The following is a 20,308-nucleotide window of genomic DNA, read 5'->3' as shown; positions in this document are numbered from 1 at the left end:
GCTAGATGTTTGCTCTTTTGCCTTCCCCTTGGTCTTCTGCACACTGTACTGTCTGGTTTCTGCTTCATCATGTCACTGAAACTGCTTCTCAATGGGATGACTCCTGGATTGCTTCAGTACAGTATACCCCAAACTGAGCTCTACACCATGTCTCACGAATTTCTATCTCCTGCTCCTGCTTTTGTCTTGGTCAGTGGCTCCATCAGCCACCCTGTTATCTAGATCACAAAGACTCATTCCTGTGTGAACCTCCTATATGCATGTATAACCAACCATCTCTAACCACTTGGTCATTAGTTTTTTTTGTTTTTTATTTTTGTATCAGGGATTGAACTCTCAACCTTTTGCTGTGAGGCAGGTGTGGTGCCACTGAGCTAAATCCCCAACCCTGTCAAACAGATTATCCCCTAGTACTGTAGAATAATTAGCGTGACATGCTGTGTGACTGAGCTACAGCCTCAGACTAGGGTCTTTATTTCTTTCTTTTTTTTTTTTGGTACGGGTGATCGAACTCAGGTCCTTGAGCTTTCAAGGCAGGCAGTGGAACGACTGAGCTAAATCCCTGGCCATGGGGTCTTTCTTTTTTTTGGGCAAGTCTTCCCCCACCACAGTAAGATAATAATTGTATTTTTAGTAATTGCAGATTTTATAAATATTGTATTTCCATTTAAATAGAGAATTTTCTATTATTTATATATATAATTTATAATACGTACATTTACATACATACATTTATTTTAAAATCCAAAGCCGGCTTTAGGCAGACTTCATTCATAGATCACTTGTGAAAACAAAACTCTATGCCAGTTAGTTGTATGCCTCAAGTGTAGTTTAGGTCGGGAACCACTGGCCAAAAATATCTGAAGCCATTTGAATGTAGAGAGACAGGGAAACAGGCGAGTACAGTATGAAGGCAACAGGAAACTGCAGACAGAGAAACACAGATCACAGGACAGTGGAAGGAGTAGAGTAACACGAAAGGATTCTCTTGCAACATCTACTTGTAAGCAGATTAAAAAGAGGAGGACTCTGTAACACTGGATTCCTCCAAATTAACTTCATTTTTATCATTTGCAAGTGAAGAGAATCTTATTAACGTGAGAAATAACTTTTTTGTGTGAAAATAGCACTTCCATGTATGAAAGGAAAAGCATGCTCATTGATAAGTGGTAGCAAAGTCACACTCATCTCTTTAAGAGAAGATATCATGCATATTTATTGTATTCTCCCATGCCCACCAACATGGCTTAAGCATAGCATATTTATTTGCTGAGTACATATTTATTGCTTGGGTTATATAGAATGCTGTGTTTTAAAATACATTAATTTTTGTACTTTTGCCTGTTTAGAAATCACTCATGAGAATTTTATTAGTGAGATAAAGAACAGCAAACTGGCCTTTTGTCAGTATCTAATGGCAGCGGCCTCCTTAGAATTCAGAGTAAAGCATTTTGTTCATAGCTTAAAGAGCTTTTGAAAGGACTGAAATTTCAAGTCATTCCCAACTGTTTTCCGGTGGCTCCTGTTGCTCTTATGGTCTCAAAGACTGAAATAGCTTATGCTTTATATGAGTTGAAAAGTAAATGGGAGTGACTTTGTAAAACATGTGCATGACAGAATATTTATACTGTCAGACACTGCCCACCCCACCCATTCTGGGGATTGAACTCAGGAGTGGGCATAAGGCCCACTCCTTTTTATTTTTTGAGACAGGGTTTCACTAAATTGCCCAGGCTGGCCTTGAATTTGTGGTTCTTCTGCCTCAGTCTTCTGAGTTGCTGGGATTTTAGGCATGTGTGACTGGGTCTGGCTACTGTCAGATTTTTTTCTTAATGCATTTTAAAACCACTATTTTCACCAAAAGTCATCTTTTATAAATAGACTTACAAATGTCACCAGTCCTTCCTAATAATTTTTTTATCTGCTATGATCCCTGTTAAATCTTTCTCTAGAATTCAAATATAAGTGAAAAATCTTTCTTGTGTGTGTTTGAATTTTAATTTCTTGGGTTATACAGTAAGGGTCCATTTCCACATTACAGTAAAAATCCATAGCTGATGATCTTGAATTAAGTCTGCCTTTATCATGGCTGTTTTTGCTGGTTTATAGCAGTTTTCCTTTGTAATTTATTTTGTTATAATGAATGTGAGGGACTTTCCAGATTTGTTTTTTTTACTGGAATTATGTAGACAAGGCTTTAAAATAATGAATTGCTTATTAGTCCCAAGTGTTTTTGTGATTGTGAGGGCATTTTTTTTATTGGTACCGGGGTTCAAACTCCAGTCCTTGTGCTTGCGCAACAGGTGGCGAAACCACTGAGCTAAATCCCCAGCCCCAATGTGAGGGTATTTTTTATTCTTGAAAGATGAGCCAACTGACTACCTCTTTTAGAGTAAAATTTGAATCTCTTTGACATACTAAAATATGAAACAATTTTTTCCCCCATGTCAGAGATTCTATAATGTTTGTGTAGATTTCACTTTCTAATGAAAAGCTAGTTCACTGTAGGGTGTCAGAGTCATCTCTGAGAAATCAAAGGTGAAGTCTTCCTATAGTGGAACTTTGCTGTGGTGTTTTTATTTTTGTGTGTGATTTCTCTTGCTATATAATGTTTACAGTTGAAATTATTTTAGTATTATGTTGAAAAGTTTTCCTTTTTTATTTATTTAAAGAACCTTAATATTGCTTTTAAGAACTTTGTTACATAATAGGTTTTGTTTTGAGACACAAGAGGAAAAGGGTTAAAAGTCATTATTGAAGCAGTTGCAGTGTTGTTTCTAGTACACCATAGGAATTTAGTAAGTAAGCAAAGTAAAGTAAGTAAAACTTGTACTTTAAATTCTTACTCTAACAAGTTACTGAGCTAGGAAATGTGTGTGCATCCCATCATTTAATCTATTGCTATTAAGCAATTTATTATGGCTGATTGTATTATCCTACTTTACAAGGAGTTAAGTATTCCAGAGTCACATAACTTATAAGTAAATAAGCCAGAATTCAATCTCAGCTCTGTTTCTTTTTCTAATGTAGTAGTTTTTCTATATTATCACACTATCTCCTTAAATATAGAAGTTAAAGAGTATTTTTTTATTGCAGAGATATTATAAATGCTTCCAAGTCTAAAAGTTCATTTTGCTCTTTCACATCACAGTAAGGAATTTTGCCATTAGATGTGTTTCATTAGAAAGAGAAAGAGGCAGTTGTGGAGACATTTGTTTGATATTACAGTATTTTCCTTTCTATGGACAGTACTAGCAAGGAGTCTCTTTGGAAAATTTTGCTTTATTTACAGAATATTCCAGTGGCAATATTATCTTATTCATTTTCCCAGCAGCTCTGATACATGTATTTTCTGAATAAGTTAAAACGTCTGTAATACTCTCTTCATCTGTGAAAGTTTTTCAGTTGAATTAAAATAAAAGCACCAGTAAGCATAAAGAACAAACCTTATAGATTCATAGCATTTAAAACTTTACAGAACCTCAGCTATCAGCCAGTAGAGCCCTAATCTACCAACTCCATTTGTCTCAGTTTATATTTTGAAAAAAATATACATATAAATTTATATTTTGAAAAATGCATATATCTGAAAGGGTATACTCTGAAATATATTTAAATATGTATGTATATATTAAAAACAATACCTTTATATTTGAAAATATATGTATTTATATTTTGACCTGTGACAGCTCTGTGACCCTAGAACTGTTGCTACGCAGTGGAGGAGGAAGGGAAGGGCATGTAGGCATTAGCCTACCTTCCCACCTGCCTGCCTGTTGGCCTTGCCATGTTGCTTCTTACATCTATTTTGTGGTCTCAGTACAGTGTTCTTTTATTATCTTTATGCTTTATCAGTATCTTTATGGTAAGAGTGGGACATTCTAAATTTACTAGTAAATTGGTTTTTAGAAATACCATAACTATTAAAGAAATCAGCATAGTTCTCATTTTCTTGAACATTTCCTTACACTTTTAAAAATCCTTTATTTTCCTGTATTTCTTTCTTTGGATCCTCCAAGTCTCCCACTTGACTCTGAGGTGTCAAAATGGCTTCCCCCATCTATATATATCTGGAATTTCAGTAAACACATGTAATTGAACTGCTGAAATAGGAAAACATGTTTATATAACTTTCAGTGGAAATAGAAACCTTAAAAATACTGAAGTACTATCCCTCTCATATGTATTGGCATGAATGATGATGTCAAGAAAGGGCAGAATAGTATTGTTTAGTCATGCGATGTTGTGGTTTAAACCTTAAATGACCTCCCAAACTCTCATGTGCTGAGAGGTGGGGCTTTTGGAAGGTAATTGGATCATGAGGGTGCTATACTCATCAATGGATTCCTCTACTAATGAGCAGCTGAGGTATCTGTTAGGAGATGGGTCCTGGTTGAAGGTAGGTTGCTGGGAGTGTGGCCTAGATGGGTGTCCAATTCTTGTCCCTGGCTCATCCCTCCTCTCTCTGCTCCCTGGCCCCCATGATGTGTAGTTTTCCTCTGCCTTACCCTTCTACCATGTTGTTTCTGTTTTGGAGCCAGCTGAATATGGACTGACTCCATGAAACTAAGCCAAAATAAACCTCTCCTGATTTAACTTCTGGATATTGGGTATTTTGTCCCTTGACAAGAAAGTGACTAAGACACCTGATGTTCTGAAAAGGAAGAATTTTTTTAGACTGGACAATGAGAAAGTTTGCTGGGATTCTATAGAAGACAGATCGTAGTTCAGAGAAATTCTGTGATTAAAATACAAGGCAAAATATAAGCTGGTACAAAAATACTCTTGTTTTTGCAGGTATCAAGAGGAGGGGGGGAGAGGGGGAGAGAGCTGGAAGTTGAAATCAACTGGAGCTGGAGGGCTGGAAGTTGAAATCAAGCATAAGTTAGGTAAAGAACCTTGAAAGTAGGACAGTATTTTAAAAAAACTTTGGCAACATGTGAATGAGCGACAAGACAGACTGAGTTCTCTGTGGTTTACTTTGTGTGTATGTAGCATACAGTTCATACTCTCAAATTCCTTTGTAGTATAGAAAATGGTGTGTGTGCTGATTTTACTTGTCAACTCAAAAGTACTTATGGTGAAATGGAAGAATGTAGGGAGAGACTGGGTCAGAGTCTGTGATACTTGGAGAATATTTCTCCCTGTTTTCTGCAAGCATCTCTTCATTCAAGCCGTCAAAATATTAAGAGACAGATTTGTAAACTGACAATTTTAATAATACAGGTCAATGATTTTCAGAACGTAGGTATCTCTACAAGTAGCAGCTGGAGCATAGAGGAAGGAGTCTGAAGGAGTCAAAGATGTCCCAGGAGGTAGCAGGAAAGAGGGAAAGAGGCTTCACAGAGAAGATAGCCTAAGCAAAGCCATCTCAGTTCTGAGAATTTTTCAGTACTGTCATTGTGTGGGGGTGAAATGTAATTTTTCATGGGATGGGGAGAGAGAGCGATGGTTAGAGAGGTGGAAGACTTTGTAATATAAAAGATACTCACCTCCATAAATAAAAGGTTACTTTTGTCTCTCAGTGGGAAACTACTGAATAGGTTTTTGGTAATGGAATAATGATTTAATAAGGATAATAATAATTGATACTAACCAAGATTTTTCTAACTGCTTTATGTATAATTCATTTAATCTTTTCATGAACAACAGGAAATATGATGCTAATATTATTTTTTATTGAAGATGAGGAAAGGGAGGAGAATTGTACCTAGGTAGTTTGCCTGTGGTCTCCCAGGCAGGATTAAGAATACAAGCATTCTGTGTGATAGGAGCAGGGTGGGGGCAGAAGAGACTGGTTGGGAGCCTGTTTCACAAGTATAGGTGGGACCTTCTGAAGCCCTGCTCCAGGAGAAGGTTGGGTTGGAGGAGTGAGAGTTCTCATGTGGAGGACTGATCAGAGTCCCCAAACTGGTTGTGTAGCTCTTTGTCAGCAGCTGTCCTGATTCCTGTCTGGGTGCCTCATTTCTGTTGCTTAGCTCCCATTTAAAACTCTCTTGTGTACCTTTTGTTTATTTTTTTCTCTTCTTGCCTCCCATTAGTAACACTTACTTATTCTCTTAACAAGTATTTGCCAGAATTTTATTCATACGATCTACTTTGATTGTTGTGTAGTTACAGAAAGAAACAAAGGGCCCTTGCTTTTCAGGAGTGTCTGACAGTGTATGACAGGTAGGATAAGTGTCAAACCTGTACACAAGTCAGTGAAAGAGGGGCCATCAGAGTGGTACAACCTTCTGGATGAGCCCTGTGTCATTTGGATACATCCTCTTCCCTTTGTATTTTGAAAAATATTTGAGACAAATTTATCTGGAATTTAGGGGAGAAGGTCAGCATATGGCTTCTCTTAGTGTCATTAATATTCTCTTTACGGTGTAGAATGCTTCCAGTTTCCCAACATCTTGACCTTGGGCAAAAATCTCATCCACATAAAACCTAATTCATATTTGCCACGTAAGTTATGTTATCTAAGGCCCAAGGCCATTCATTCCTATCTTGTTTTCAGTAGTATTATTGACACTTGCTGCAAATTTACCATGCGCTGTATGCTAAAATATTTGTTGAGTTGTATGTTGTATGTAAGGGTGGAAGTTTTCTAAAAGTGCTTCAATTAAAAAAAAAATCAATGTGCAGAAATAAGTGAGGCTGAAGTATACAAGTTTGATGTTAGACAAAACACTGACATGTAGTCAGCCATTAACAAGAACAGTTTTTTGTTGTTGTTACTATTTTTGTTTGTTTCAGTTTGGTTTTTGTGTGCTAGGGATTGAACCCAGGGCCTTCGTGCTGAGCTACATCCTCAGCACCCCCTCCCCACTTTGAGATAACTAAATTTCTAGGTTGTTCAGATTGGGCTCCAATTTGTGGTCCTCCTACCTCAGCTCTCAGAGTGCTGGGATTACAGAAGTGCACTGCCACACCCAGTGCTGTGGTTTATATCTAGATGTCCTTGGAGAGCCTCATACACTCACAGTTGGGCCTTGTGAAAGGTGATTGGATTTTGGGGCACTATAGGTGAATATCAGCTTAGGAGATGTGGGGCCTGGTAGCAAGAGGCTCGTCACTAGGGTATGACCTGGCAGGGAGTGTCTCCCTCCCCAGCCTCCCTTCTCTGTCTGTTTCCCTACTGTCATGAGGTGAGCAGCTTTCCTCTGCCCAGGCCCTTGCCCTATGACTCTTCTGCCTTGGAGCCTGCCAGCTATGGGCTGAAACCTCTAAAAAACGTGAGCCAAAATAAACCTCTCCTCTAATTTGTTGATGTTGGCTATTGAGTGCTAGCAAGAGAGTGACTGAGACACTTAGCTTACAACAAGAACAACTTAATTATGGGTCAGTCTCACATGATTTATCCCTCCCTGGAGAGCATAATTTATTTTTATTTATTTATTTATTTATTTATTTATTTTTTATTTGGTACTGGGGATCAAACTCGGGACCTTGCGCTTGCAAGGCAGGCACCGGAACCACTTAGCTAGATCCCCGGCCCTAGAGCATAATTTATATGTCCTCATTTGTAGATCTTGGTTATCAACCCAGTTCCTTGTTCTTACTAGCAGTGGAAAATATGGCTTCTGTTATGCAGATGAGTTCCTTCCTAGAGAGCACAAGTGACCAGTTGTCGCCACTATGATATCATTGTGGGTCACACTTACCACACTCACCAGCAGGTTGAGTAGAGTGAACAGTGTTAATAGAGTCAGTCTCCAAGTTCCACTTTTTCTGCTCTCAGGTGTTATAGGTACCCTTGGGCAGGGGATTAGGTCTGCTGTTCTCATTCCCTGCCTGTTCTTTTTTTTACATACTGTTTAGCTAAGTGTGTGAAGTCAGGGGAATGGGAATTTAAAACAAGAGGCCTTTCTACGCTCCAACATAAACCAGAAGCCCTGCATTTGGAGCCATCTGGGGGCTTGAATTTACTGAAGGGTTGCATTTGTATCTCATTTGCCTGCTGCTGTTTGGTAGCCATAGCCCTGTAGAGAAGGTGGCTTCATGATACAACTGACCTTCTTGGTGAGAAAGTTTGGGGCCCTGACTGCTCAGGAGACCTCATGGACTGCTTGAGTGGCACATGTGTCTCTACGATAGAAGAACCATTGTGCTTTAATGTATTGTCACACTGAAGCAGTGTTTCACTTGTTGAGAAATGACTGACTCTCCCTTCTTTATTAAGCCATCCACCCTATTTTTAAAATGTCAGCTTTCTTGTGACTGCCATATGAATTACCACAAATGGAGAGACTGAAAACAGAAATTTATTCTGCTATAAAGGTCAGAAGTTTGAAATCAAGCTGCTGACAGAGCTGCATTCCCTGTGGAAGAATCTTTTCTTGCCTCTTCCATGTTTGGGCGGCTGTTAGCATTCCTTTTTTTTTTAAAGGTTATTTTTAAGTTTTTGAATTGACAAATAAAAATTATATGTATTATGTATGACATGATATTTTAAAATATGTATACATTATGGTATGCTTGGATCAAGCTAATTAACATATACGTTAACTCACATACTTACCATTTTTGTGGTGAGAACATTTAAAATCCACTTAGTAATTTTCAAAATTACAACACATTGTTATTAAGTATAATCACCATGCTGTAGAACAGATCTATACTTTTGGTGATTTTGGAAAATATGATATGTTATTAACTATAATCACTGTTGTACAGTAGATCCTGAACTTATTCCACCTAACTGAAATTTCATATCCTCTGACAAGTGTCTCCCAAACCCACTCCCCTGGTAAATACCGTTCTATGCTTTACTTCTATGAGTTCAGCGTTTTTAGATTCCACACATGAAAATACGTGCTGTCTTTCTGTGTCTGGCTTTTCTTGCTTAAAATAATGTTCCTTAGGTTCATTTTTGTTCTTATAAATGGGAAGATTTTCTTTTCTTTTTTTTTTTTTTTAAGGCAGTTCAGTGGTAGAACACATGCTTACTATGCTCAAGGCCCCTAGGTTCAATCTTGAGTGTACACACACACTCTCACACACACACACACAATATCCTTGATGATTTTGTACCACCTTTTCTTTATTCTTTCATCTATTTATGGATGCTTAGATGAATTGTTTTCTTGTTTATTGTGACTGATACTGCAGTGAATGTGGGAGTTCAGATATTGCTTCCACATAATGATTGAATTTTCTTTGGATATATTACTAGTAGTAGAGATATTATTGTGTTAACTAGTAGTTCTATTTTTTATCTTTTGAGGAAGTTCCCTACAGTTTCCCTGATGGCTATGCTAATTTACATTCCCACTAGCAGGATGTATCGGTCCTTTTTCTCTGCATTCTCACCATCACTTACTATGTTGGCATTCCTTGTGGTTGCATCATTCCAGTTTGTGCTTCTGTGGTCACTTTGCCTCTTTCACTTCACATGTCTGTGTCTTCTCTTTTGTCTCTTCTATGGACATTTATCATTGGATTTGGACCTACTTGGGTAATCTGGGAAGATCTCACCTAAGGAGCTTTAACTTCATTACACCTGGAAAGACCCTTTTCTACATAGTTAACAATTACAGGCTCTGGGTATTAGAACAAGGGCATATCTTTTGGAGGACTACCATTCAATACAGGTGCATCCTCTTACTGTCCCCATTTATAGCGAGACACTGAGTACATGGTGAATCTGGCACTGGCCAGACATTATTATGGGGCACTGTATCTCTCCCCTATCCCACTGTGATGCTGTGCTGACATATTCTACTCTATCTGGAGATGTTCTATTGTGGGACATTATCTAGTTTTCAGATTAAGTATGAATGAATAGCAGCATAGTTTTTGTTGCTGGTTGTGTGGCCTTTGTTTTGGGAAATACATATGATTTATTAATAATCTCTCGATGTAAAGGCAGGTGTTACCTTCCATGCTTGACACTAACAAAAGAAAAGGCAGCTCACTACCTGGGTAACAGCATGTGCTTGGTTTTCTGGCTTATTGAGAATAATCAGAAACATCATATTTCTAATCCTGAAGTCATTGCTTACTAGGAGTAAGTTCTGACAATTCTTAGAACTTTGGTTTACTAACTCATAAATTAGGAATTCCTATTTGTAGTTTTAGCTAATAAAGTGTGAGCATATGATAAGTAGTTTCCCTAAATTAAGCATATAAATACTTGGAGGACGAAAATTCTAACGTCTGTGAATTTCATCTGACTTATGCTTCTAACTTAGTAATACATTCTACACTTTTCAAACAGTTTTTTACAAATGATGACGCTTGCTCTGTTATTTTTAAATTTTAATAACATCATCATCTTTCCTTAACCATGTACATATATAGTATCTTTTTAGCAGCCGACATAATATTTTCTTTGACTATTTGTGGTATCTCACTCAACACACATTGGTTTTATTGTTTGTGTATGTTTTTCCTCAAGGGAAAAAAAAAGCCATTCCTCTTACCCAGTGCTTGACTTGGTTTTATTGTTTGTATGTTTTTACTTAAGGGGGGAAAAAGCCATTCTTTCTACGCAGTGCCTGACATACATACCAAAAAGGGAAAAATTACAAGGAGAATGTCACTCAGATCGTATCACTGGGTTATTGAACTTTTGGTATTTGTGAGTGATAGGTCCTTTTTAGGAAGATAGCTCCTTCCTAAGGTTGGAGGTCATGGTTTCTTTTTAAGAACACTGTGTTCCAAGTTTGAATGATGTTTCCCAGACAGGAAACACACCCATCTTTCATTTTTTATTGTCATATTTAGTATGTACTTTCTGAGAATGCCGGGTGCTGGATTAGACAAAGTGCCCTCATCTAGTTGTTAACACTTTTCTTTTTTCCTCACAGTTTTGTAAGCCTATTTGATAAGGTCATGGTTGTCAGATACATTTCCTATCTATTTTCTTATGAAAAAATTGTATTATCTTGTCCTACTAAATTGCTGACAACAGAGCAGTTTTCAAGAATGTATTTCTTAGGAAACGGTGTTTTTAAAAAATGTCTTATTTCTTAGCATTTTATGACAACCCTTAAACTGTAGTTTTAATGTAATCTGTCTTAAATAGAACTATTGATTATATAACATAAAATCCTGTGACATTGTAAGCTCATTTGAAAAGTGTTTAAGTATTCTACTTTTGTGCAGGTGATAAAATGATGGGTACAGGATTTGTTTTGACCATTGGTATTTGTGATTCTTGCTTCAGGAAGAATATATTTTGATAGAGCTGCATGCAGTGATGGATTATTATGACCCGAGTGATATTTCATTGCCAGTATTGTGTCTGCTGTTAGCTCTACTCCTTCTGGAGTAGAAAATGTTTTATATCTTACCACAGACCATTCATACATCATTCCTTCCACCATCTGTGTACTCAGAGCCACACTTCTGTTCCAAGCAGAATAGTTTCAAATTGGAAGTATCAGTGTAGAAAAAGAATATAAATGTGACCTAGTATGTAGGTGGTTTTTTCTTTCCTTACATTGATTTTTGAAACTTATCAAACAGAGGCTACTTGACAATATTTGGAATTTATTGAAAGAGATTCCAGATTCTCTTTCCTTATGCTGTACCCGTAAGGGAATTGTATTAATGTGATTTGCTTATCTCCTATTAAGTATAAATAAGTTTACTATCATTGATAGAGGGTATTTAAAAACATACAGGAATTCTTGATTTTCATACAATGTCCCATCTATAATTTGAAATGATTTTTAAAATACAAAGCTAAGTTTAATCTATGGGAAGAGATACAAAAAACATCAGGGATGTTAAATTTTTAAACTTTAATGTTTTAGTTTATATATTAATATTTTTACTTAATATATTCAACCCTAGTTACTCTTCCTATACATTTAATGGATTTAAAGTGCATGTGAGTTATATTGTAGTTTTATATAAATTAGCATTGTAACATCTAGATTTTGCATTTAGTTATTAGTGATCTTGGAACTTAAGAGGAGAAAACATTTTTCTCAAGTTGGTGAGAAAACTTCAGGTATTCCAGAAACTTCGGGAATGGATAATTCTCAATAAATTAATTTGTTGAATAAATTGATACCAAATTCCTCTATTTAAAAAAATGTTTACTATAACATTTTCATAAAGATTTTCCAAAAATAATTTTTTTGTGTATTAGTTTTCTGTTGCAGTAACAAACTACCACAAACTTAATGGCTAAAATCATTCCCCCAGATTTATTATTTTACAGGTTTGGAGGCCAAGATCTGAAATGATTTCATTGAACTAAAATTAAGGGGTTGGCAGAGCTATCTTCCTTTCAAGAAGTTCTAGGGGAGAATCTATTCTTTCGCCCTTTCACTTTCTAGATACACCACTGTGTGCATTCCATTTTAGGCACTGTGTGCACTTTCCATTTTCAGAGGTGGCAGTGGTGAAGTTTCTCATGTTGCATCATTCTAACCCTGACTCTTCTCTCTCCCATTTCCATGTATTATTTATTTTTTGCTTTTTTGAGACAGGATCTCATTTTGTATTCCAGGCTAGCCTTGAATTCACTATGTAGCCCAGGCTGGCCTTGAACTCATGGCAGTTCTGCCTCTGCCTCAGTTTCTTGAGTGCTAGGATTTAAAAACCATAATTACAGTAGGCCTACTTGAAAATCCAAGGACAATCTCCGTAACCTTAGTTCATTTGATTAGCAGCTTTAATTCCTTCTGGTAGCCTAATTCTCTTTTGCATGTAACGTATTCATAAATTATGGGAATTAGGACAAGGATGTCTTTGGGAGGCCATTATTCTGTCTGCCACTTTGCATGTGTATATGCGTGCTTCTGTGTGTGTATGTGTATATGTGGTGGTGGTGGAGAGACAGACAGACAGACAGACTCGGGATTGGATCCAGGACTTCACACTGAGCTATAGCTCCAGTCTTTTTTTTTTTTTTTTAATTTTTGAGAGTCTCATTAAGTCCCTAAATTGCCGAGGCTGGGCTTTAACTTGCATTCCTCCTGCCTCAGCCTCCTAGAGTAGTGGGATTACAAGTGACTGTACTTGGCTCACTCTTTGCCTTCTGCATATGGAATTGACTGTAATTACATAGATTACAAGAGATAGGAGGTTCAGCTGATGTCTTCTCTGTCACTATTGGCCAGAGGGAAATTCAGAGTTCCTTCTAATTCCCCTCAAGTAGGTTAGTTTGCCTATGTGGCTTGCTAGTACTTTATGTAGGTGACTGCATTTCTCTCAGAGATTTTCTGCATCAGAGTCATTAAGGGCTACTGTTAGGGAAAGGTCAGAGTTTTACATCCCTTCTCCTGGGAAGTACAGTGATGTCATATAATTTCTCAGTTGTTTGCTCTGTTACCAAAACAAGGAACAAGGTATGTTCTGTTCCTCACTTATCATTACTTCTCTCACCATGGTCACAGCTGATGTGTCTAATTCCTGGTCATTGAGGGTGGCAGTGTTTGGACACTTCTTATCTTTATAAGATTCTAGTTTTGCCCTGGTTTTCTTGCTGCTCCCTGCGTCCTTTGTACCTTCATGTTTTTTTCCTTGTGTGCAAGAACAGTTTTTTTTAAGATGAAGAAATGAAAGTTTGGGGAACATTGTACAATATTATTCATTAGTAGCTCATTGAGGGTTTGAACCCAGGAGAGCCCTTACCTTAAAGCTGAATTGCCATTCAGCGTTCATTCCAGAACCTGTTTTCAGTAATGTCTGTGAATCTATGATTTCCCCTTCAGTTTCATGTTTTTGCTGTAGGTAGTTGGGTGCTTTGTTTAGTGAAATACATATTAAGAACTATTACTTTTTATTAGAGAACTGCCTTTTATATCATTATATATGATCACTGTGATCCTTGATTACTTTGAAGTACAAATTGAATAGTGTCAAATTAATATAGTTTCAGCATGTTTTGTTGAATCAGTGCTAACTAGTGTCTCTGCATAATTTTCTGTTTAATCTGTTTTTATGTTTATCTTATATTTTTAAAAACTATTTGTATACTTTTCAATTGGTAAAAAGTGAAAAAAAATCTGTTCATCATGACATTTTTATAAGGAGGTCTTTGTAACTAGAAGAAAAATCATTGATTTGATATTATTTACTAGCAGGATGATAGGAATAATATTTTTACTTTACCTTATCCATGTAGAGGTCCATTCTAGGAAACTGGAGGGATATTACCTAGTAGATTCAGTAGAAATAACTCATATATATCTAAGTTTTAATTTAGAAAGTGATAAGGAATTTGTTTGCATGATATTTTCCTAAGTAAAGATAAAGGAGGAAATAACAGGATGAACCAAAAGATATCAAATATAAAGGGCCTCTTTACTCCTTGTAAATACCTCACATGATTCTGCTTTAAAAACACATTAGGAATTCATGTTATCATCTTCATGGCATACCCACTTTTCTCTAATCCTACTCTGTACAGTTCACAGATAAATTGGTCATTTGCAGTGCACCACTTTTGCTGTGTATATTACCACACCTTGCGGATGGTAATTTAATGGTGGGTGACTGGCCAAACTCTTCCTATTTGGTCTCAGTTTCTTCCTTATGCGAATAAGTACCCAACTAGCAAATGTTACCTAAACCTGAACTTTCTGTTGCCTTGGCAGTGTTTCTTTGAGTTGAAAAAGCTATTCAGAGCGCTAAGTAGCTACATAACTGTGGTCATCTTGTCCTTTATTTCATGTCTTGCTTTTCTTGGTTATTTGTCTTAGTTTCCTACACTTTTGGTTGCAGTAAGGCATCAGCTTTGTGCATATTTACTCTTGGCCCTAAGGTTTAGGACACTGTATGAAGTGTGCAGAGTTAATTGGCTTTCTTCTGCATGCCAGCCCTATGGGGCAACATAATGCCTGCAAGCTTTGTTTTCTTGTATGTACTGAGTAGGGTCTATGCAGAGTACGGGGTTAGTTGCTAAATGACTTCCATACTCTTTTATCTCTGCGTTAGTACATGCATTTTCATTTTCCTGTTATATTGCCAAACTGATAAAAGCCATTTATGACAAACTCTCTGACAACATTATACTAAATAGAGAAAAATGGAAAGCTTTTGTTTTATAAATCAGAAAGAAGACAAGGATGTCCACTTGCACTTCTCCTATTCTGTGTAGTACTTAGAACTTTACCCAGAGCAGTCAAGACAACAAAAGAAAATAAAAGGAATACATATAGGAAAGGAAGAAGCCAAACTGACCTTATTTGCAGAGAACACGGTCTTACATAGAAGTCCAAAAAAATTCCACCAGAAGACTTCTAGAAATAATAAACAAATTGAGCCTGGTAGCAGGATAAGTGATTAACACATAAAAATCAGTAGTGTTCCTATACACCAACATTGAACCCATGGAGAAAAAAAATTAGGAAAATGATGTCATACATAGTAGCTTCAAGAAAATTAAATACTGGAGAATTAACTATGGAAATTAACTATGGAAATGAAAGACTTCTGTTATGAAAACTGTAGTACTTTATCTTGAAAAGAGAAATTGAAGAGGACACCAGAAATGGAAAGATACACCCTATTCTTGGATAGGCAGAACCAATATTGTCAAAGTGGCCATATTAGATTGGCTATTTATATGTGTTCCCAAAAAAGGCTTTTTTTTGGTACTGGGGATTGAACTCGGGTCCTTGCGCTTGTGCAGCAGGCGACGAAACCACTGAGCTAAATCCCCAGCCCTCCAAAAAAGGCTTTTGATGGACTTGTCTCTCAGATCTGTACCCTTCCAAAGATGAAAAATGGATTTACCCTCTCACCTACCAATTCCATAGCTAGAAATTTATTCTGTACTCAACACATGTATGGAATGAAGCATGTTTAAAGTAAATCATTAAGAGCAAATAAATGTTCATCAATAGGAGTCAAAGTCAGTGTATTTTGGCTCACTCATATAATGGAACAATATGTATCTGTTTAAAATGAGGACGTTTTTATTATAGTTATAGAAATATCCCCAAGGTAAGCTGATTTTTTTGTTTCTTGAGATAGGGTCTCCCTGTGTAGTTCAGGATTTCCTTGAACTCACTATATAGCCATAGCCCAGGCTGACCTTAAACTTGTGGCCATCCTCCTGTCTTAGGCTCCTGAGTGATATCATTACAGGTATGTGCCACCACGCCTGACTTGAAATTTTAAAAGTTATCTTAAAAAGCAAGCTGTAAGTCAGTGTGCATACTATTTACATTTGTAGATACACATTTGAGTGCTCCTCAGTTGAATCAGGTGTTTAGTTGTTGTTTCTCTTTTTCTTCTTTTGTTACTGCTAATAGGGCTTATTACCCTCCAGTATTATTTTGCTTCTTTTAATAATCTTTTTCATTGTATCACCTGTTACTTATTAGTATTATGTAGTGGCAGTAAACCCATTAGCATACCCTTCTCGCTAGAATTGGAAGTCACTTTTCTCAGCTGCATTTATTTGCTCTTGTTGTCACAGGTAACTTCTTTATTGCTGTTAGAGGGATTTTTTTCCCCTAGCTACTTTTTCCTTCTTAAGCATTTATTAAGTGTTCCTAGGCCAGCTACTTTACGACTGCTAGGAAAATCGAGATTGGAAAATTGTACCATGATCAGAAAGCTTGGAGTTCAGTGATGTCTTTTTTTTTTTTTTTCTTTTGGTACCAGGGATCAAACTCAGGACCTCGTGCTTGCTAGGCAGGAGCTGTGCTGCTGAGCTACATCCCTGACCCTCTAGTGATGTCTTATGCACATTAAAATTCTAAAGTTCTTGTGCCTTTTGTAAATTTTTAGTAAAATTATACTAGTACCAAGTACTTGTATAATGATTTATAGACTATAAAGCTTCTTTTGTTGTGCTTCCTTGCTGAAGTCAGTAGTAGTAACCAGCATTCACAGTTTTATGGGAATTGTATAATGGTGTAATATATAATGATTCAGTAGAATTTTTATCCGAATACATTTTCTTTGCTTATTTTTAAGGTTTAGTTCAAGGCAACTCTCTAATTTTAAATATTCTTACCCTAATCTGTGATTACTTGTGGATTATTTTTCTTTTTAAAATACATTTTTTTCTCAAAAACCCAAAGTTAGGGCATTTCAGAAAGATTGATGCATTACCTAGTAGTAGAAACTTTTAAATTACTTTCTAGTATATAAAAATTAAATGAATCACAGATGAGAAATCTGAAAGACTTAATTAAAGCAAGCATTTAATACGTACTATTTTTTTGTAAGATTATTTTAAGCTCTGGCAGTTATCACACACTGAAAGATACAAGGAAACAATGTGGCTTTGGCTGCAGCTTATCTTCCTTTCTCAGAATAACTTTTGTGTACAGTATTATCTCTAGTGGCATTTTAACTTCACTGGCACAATTCAAAGTATCCATCAGAGACACCACAGATTGACATAAGCTTTGATGATTTGCAGTTCCATAGCAATGTCTAATTTTGGAACTCTGAGAATTTGGAATTCTAGAACTCTTATTTTGAAATTCTACAGTGTCCTAAAAACTGTCTGTACTTGAGGTGCAAAAGAGAATAGTTTTGACATTTGTAAATGATGATGGTTTTATTTCTGTTATTCAGAATTATCCACCAGAGTATTTTGACATCCTTTTTGCACAAGGATTACCAGTGGGAAATTCATGAAAATTGTATGCAACTTTTTGGGAAAATATATCCTATTTGGACTGAGATTAAGTCCTTATGAGAATAAAATTAGATAGGTATAGAACTAAAAGAACAGGAAATAATGAACAAACAGAAAGAAGGCTTGATTTTTTTTTGGTATTAAATTCTTTTATTGGTACATTGTGGGTATACAACACAATTACATTTCTCATTGAGAATTGTACCTTTACATAATGCATCTTGGTTCTTATTTTTCCTCTATTCCTAGCCCTCCCTTCACCCCCTCCACCCTTCCCTATGTACAAAGACTTTATTTCCACTTTTTCCATTTCTCATCATTTTTTCCTTCCCCTTCTTTCCTTTCCCCTGTGCCTCCCACTACCCCTACCCCTTTGGACCTTTTCTTCCTAGATTACATTATCGATTATTCATTCTAATAATTGGTACATTTTAGGTATACAATATAATGACATTCGTCATTGGAAATTTGCACCTTTACATAGTCTTTCTTGGTTCTTATTTTTCACCCTTGCCCAACCCGCCCTTCAACCCCTCCAGTCCTCTCTATTTACAAAGATTTTGTTCCTATTTTTCCATTTTCTCATATTAATCCCATTCCCTTCTATCCTTTCCCCTAGCCCTCTCATCTCCTTCCCCTTTGCCCCTTTTCTTCCTATTTCACATTACCTATTATACATTTAGCCCTTATTTACACTTTCAGTTTCTCACACCAGAGAAACTATTTGGAATTTACACATGTGTGACCTATTTATTTCACTTAGGAGTATTGCCTCAATGTGCATCCACTTAGCTACAAATGTCTCTAATTTCTCATTTTTATGGCTGAGTAGTACTCCATTTTATAAAAAAGCCACATTTTCTTTATCCAGTCTCCAGTTGATGGGCATTTGGGCTGTTTCCAAGTTTTAGCTATTACAAACTGTGCTGGTATGAACATGGGTGCACATATATCACTGTGGTATGATTCTTTTAATTCTTTGGGGAAGATCCCCAGCAGTGGAATAGCAGGGTCAAATGGGACTTCCAGTCCTAGTTCTTTGAGGTATCTCCATACTGATTTCCACAGTGCTTGCACCAGTCTACACTCCCACCAGCAGTGGAGCAGGATTCCATTTTCCCCACAGCCCCACCAGCATTTGTTATTGGTGGATTTTATGATAGCAGCCATTCTTTCCGGAGTGAAGTGGAATCTCAGTGTTGTTTTCATTTGCATCTCTCAAATGACCAGTGATGTTGAATATTTTTTCATGTATTTATTTGCTATTTCTCCTTCTTTGTCTGAGAAATGTCTGTTCATTTCAGATGCCCATTTTTGGATTGGATCTTTAAATTTGGGAGGTCTGATCTTTTGAAGTTCTTTATAGATTCGAGATAGTAGATCTTTGTCTGAGGAAGAGCAGATGAAGATTTTTTCCCACATTGTGGGTTGTCTCTTCACACTGCTGGTGGTTTCTCTTGCTGTGCAGAAGCCTTTTAATAAGAAGAGATCCCACTTGTTGATTGTTTGTGCTAGCTCACGGGCAACTGAGGTTTTGTTCGTAAGATCTTTTCCTATACCGATGTCTTCAAGGGTTCTACCTAACCTCTGTTCCAACTGGTTCAGAGTTTATATTTTAATGTTTACATCTTTAATCCATTTTGATTTTATTTTAGTGCATGGTGAGAGATATAGGTCTAGTTTTAATCTTTGACAAGTTGAAGCCCACTTTTTCCAGCACCATTTATTAAAGAGGCTATCTTTCCTCCAGTGAGGGTGTTTGGCTCCTTTGTCGAAGATGAGATGGCTGAGTGTGTCTGGCATTGTTTCTGCATGTTCTAATCTGTACCACTGGTCCTCAAATCTGTTTCTTTGCCAGTACCATGCTGTTTTTATCACAGTAGCTTTGTAGTAGAGTTGCAGGTTGGGGATTGTGATACCCCCCTGCCATGTCTCTGTTACCTAGAATTGGTTTTGCTATTCTGGGTCTCTTCTTGTTCCAAATGAATTTTTGGATTGTTTTCTCAAGGTCTATGAAGTATGCTGCTGGGATCTCAATTGGAATTGCATTAAATCTATATAGCAGTTTTGGAAGTATGGCCATTTTCACTATATTAATCCTTCCTACCTAGGAGCAGGGGATGTCTCTCCATTTTCTAATATCATCTTCAATCTCTCTTTTCAGAGTGCCATAGTTTTCAGAGAAGAGGTCTTTGATTTCTTTCATTAGGTTGATTCCTAGGTATTTCAGTTTTTTGGATGCTATTGTGAAAGGAATTATTTGCCCTATTTCTCTCTCAGTGAGTCTGTCATTCATGTAGAGGAAAGCTATTGCTTTTTGTGTGTTAACCTTGCAAGCAGCTACTTGACTGAATTTGGTTATTAAGTCTAGAAGACTTTTGGTGTAGTTCTTGGGGTCTTCTATATAGAGTATCATGTCATCTGCAAATAATGACAGTTTGACTTCTTCATTTCCTATCTTTATTCCTTTTATTTCTTTCTCTTGTCTAATTGCCATGGCTAATGTTTCCAGAACTATATTGAACAAGAGTGGTGATAGTGGACATCCTTGTCTTGTTCCTGATTTTAGTGTGAGGGAATTTCATTTTTTGACCATTTAGTATGATATTGGCTGTTGGTTTTTCATAGATGACTTTTATCAGTTTGAGGTAGAGACCATCTATTCCAGTGTTTTGTAGGGTTTTTATCATAAATGCATGTTGGATTTTGTCAAATGCTTTTTCTGTGTCTATGGAGATAATCATATGGATTTTGTCC

General features: G+C 36.7%; 1 protein-coding gene across 17 annotated transcripts in view; it reads left to right on the top strand.

The window, feature by feature from the left end:
• Positions 1-20,308, top strand: part of Pdlim5 (PDZ and LIM domain 5) — a 258,113-nt gene that overhangs the window by 89,135 nt on the left and 148,670 nt on the right. The window lies entirely within an intron of this gene.

The sequence above is a fragment of the Heterocephalus glaber genome, unplaced genomic scaffold, assembly GCF_053883595.1.
Source record: "Heterocephalus glaber isolate CG9 unplaced genomic scaffold, H.glaber_assembly_v1.0 deba00001454, whole genome shotgun sequence".
In the NCBI taxonomy this organism is placed as follows: Eukaryota; Metazoa; Chordata; class Mammalia; order Rodentia; family Bathyergidae; genus Heterocephalus; species Heterocephalus glaber.
This window is presented reverse-complemented; position numbering and strand designations above follow the sequence as displayed.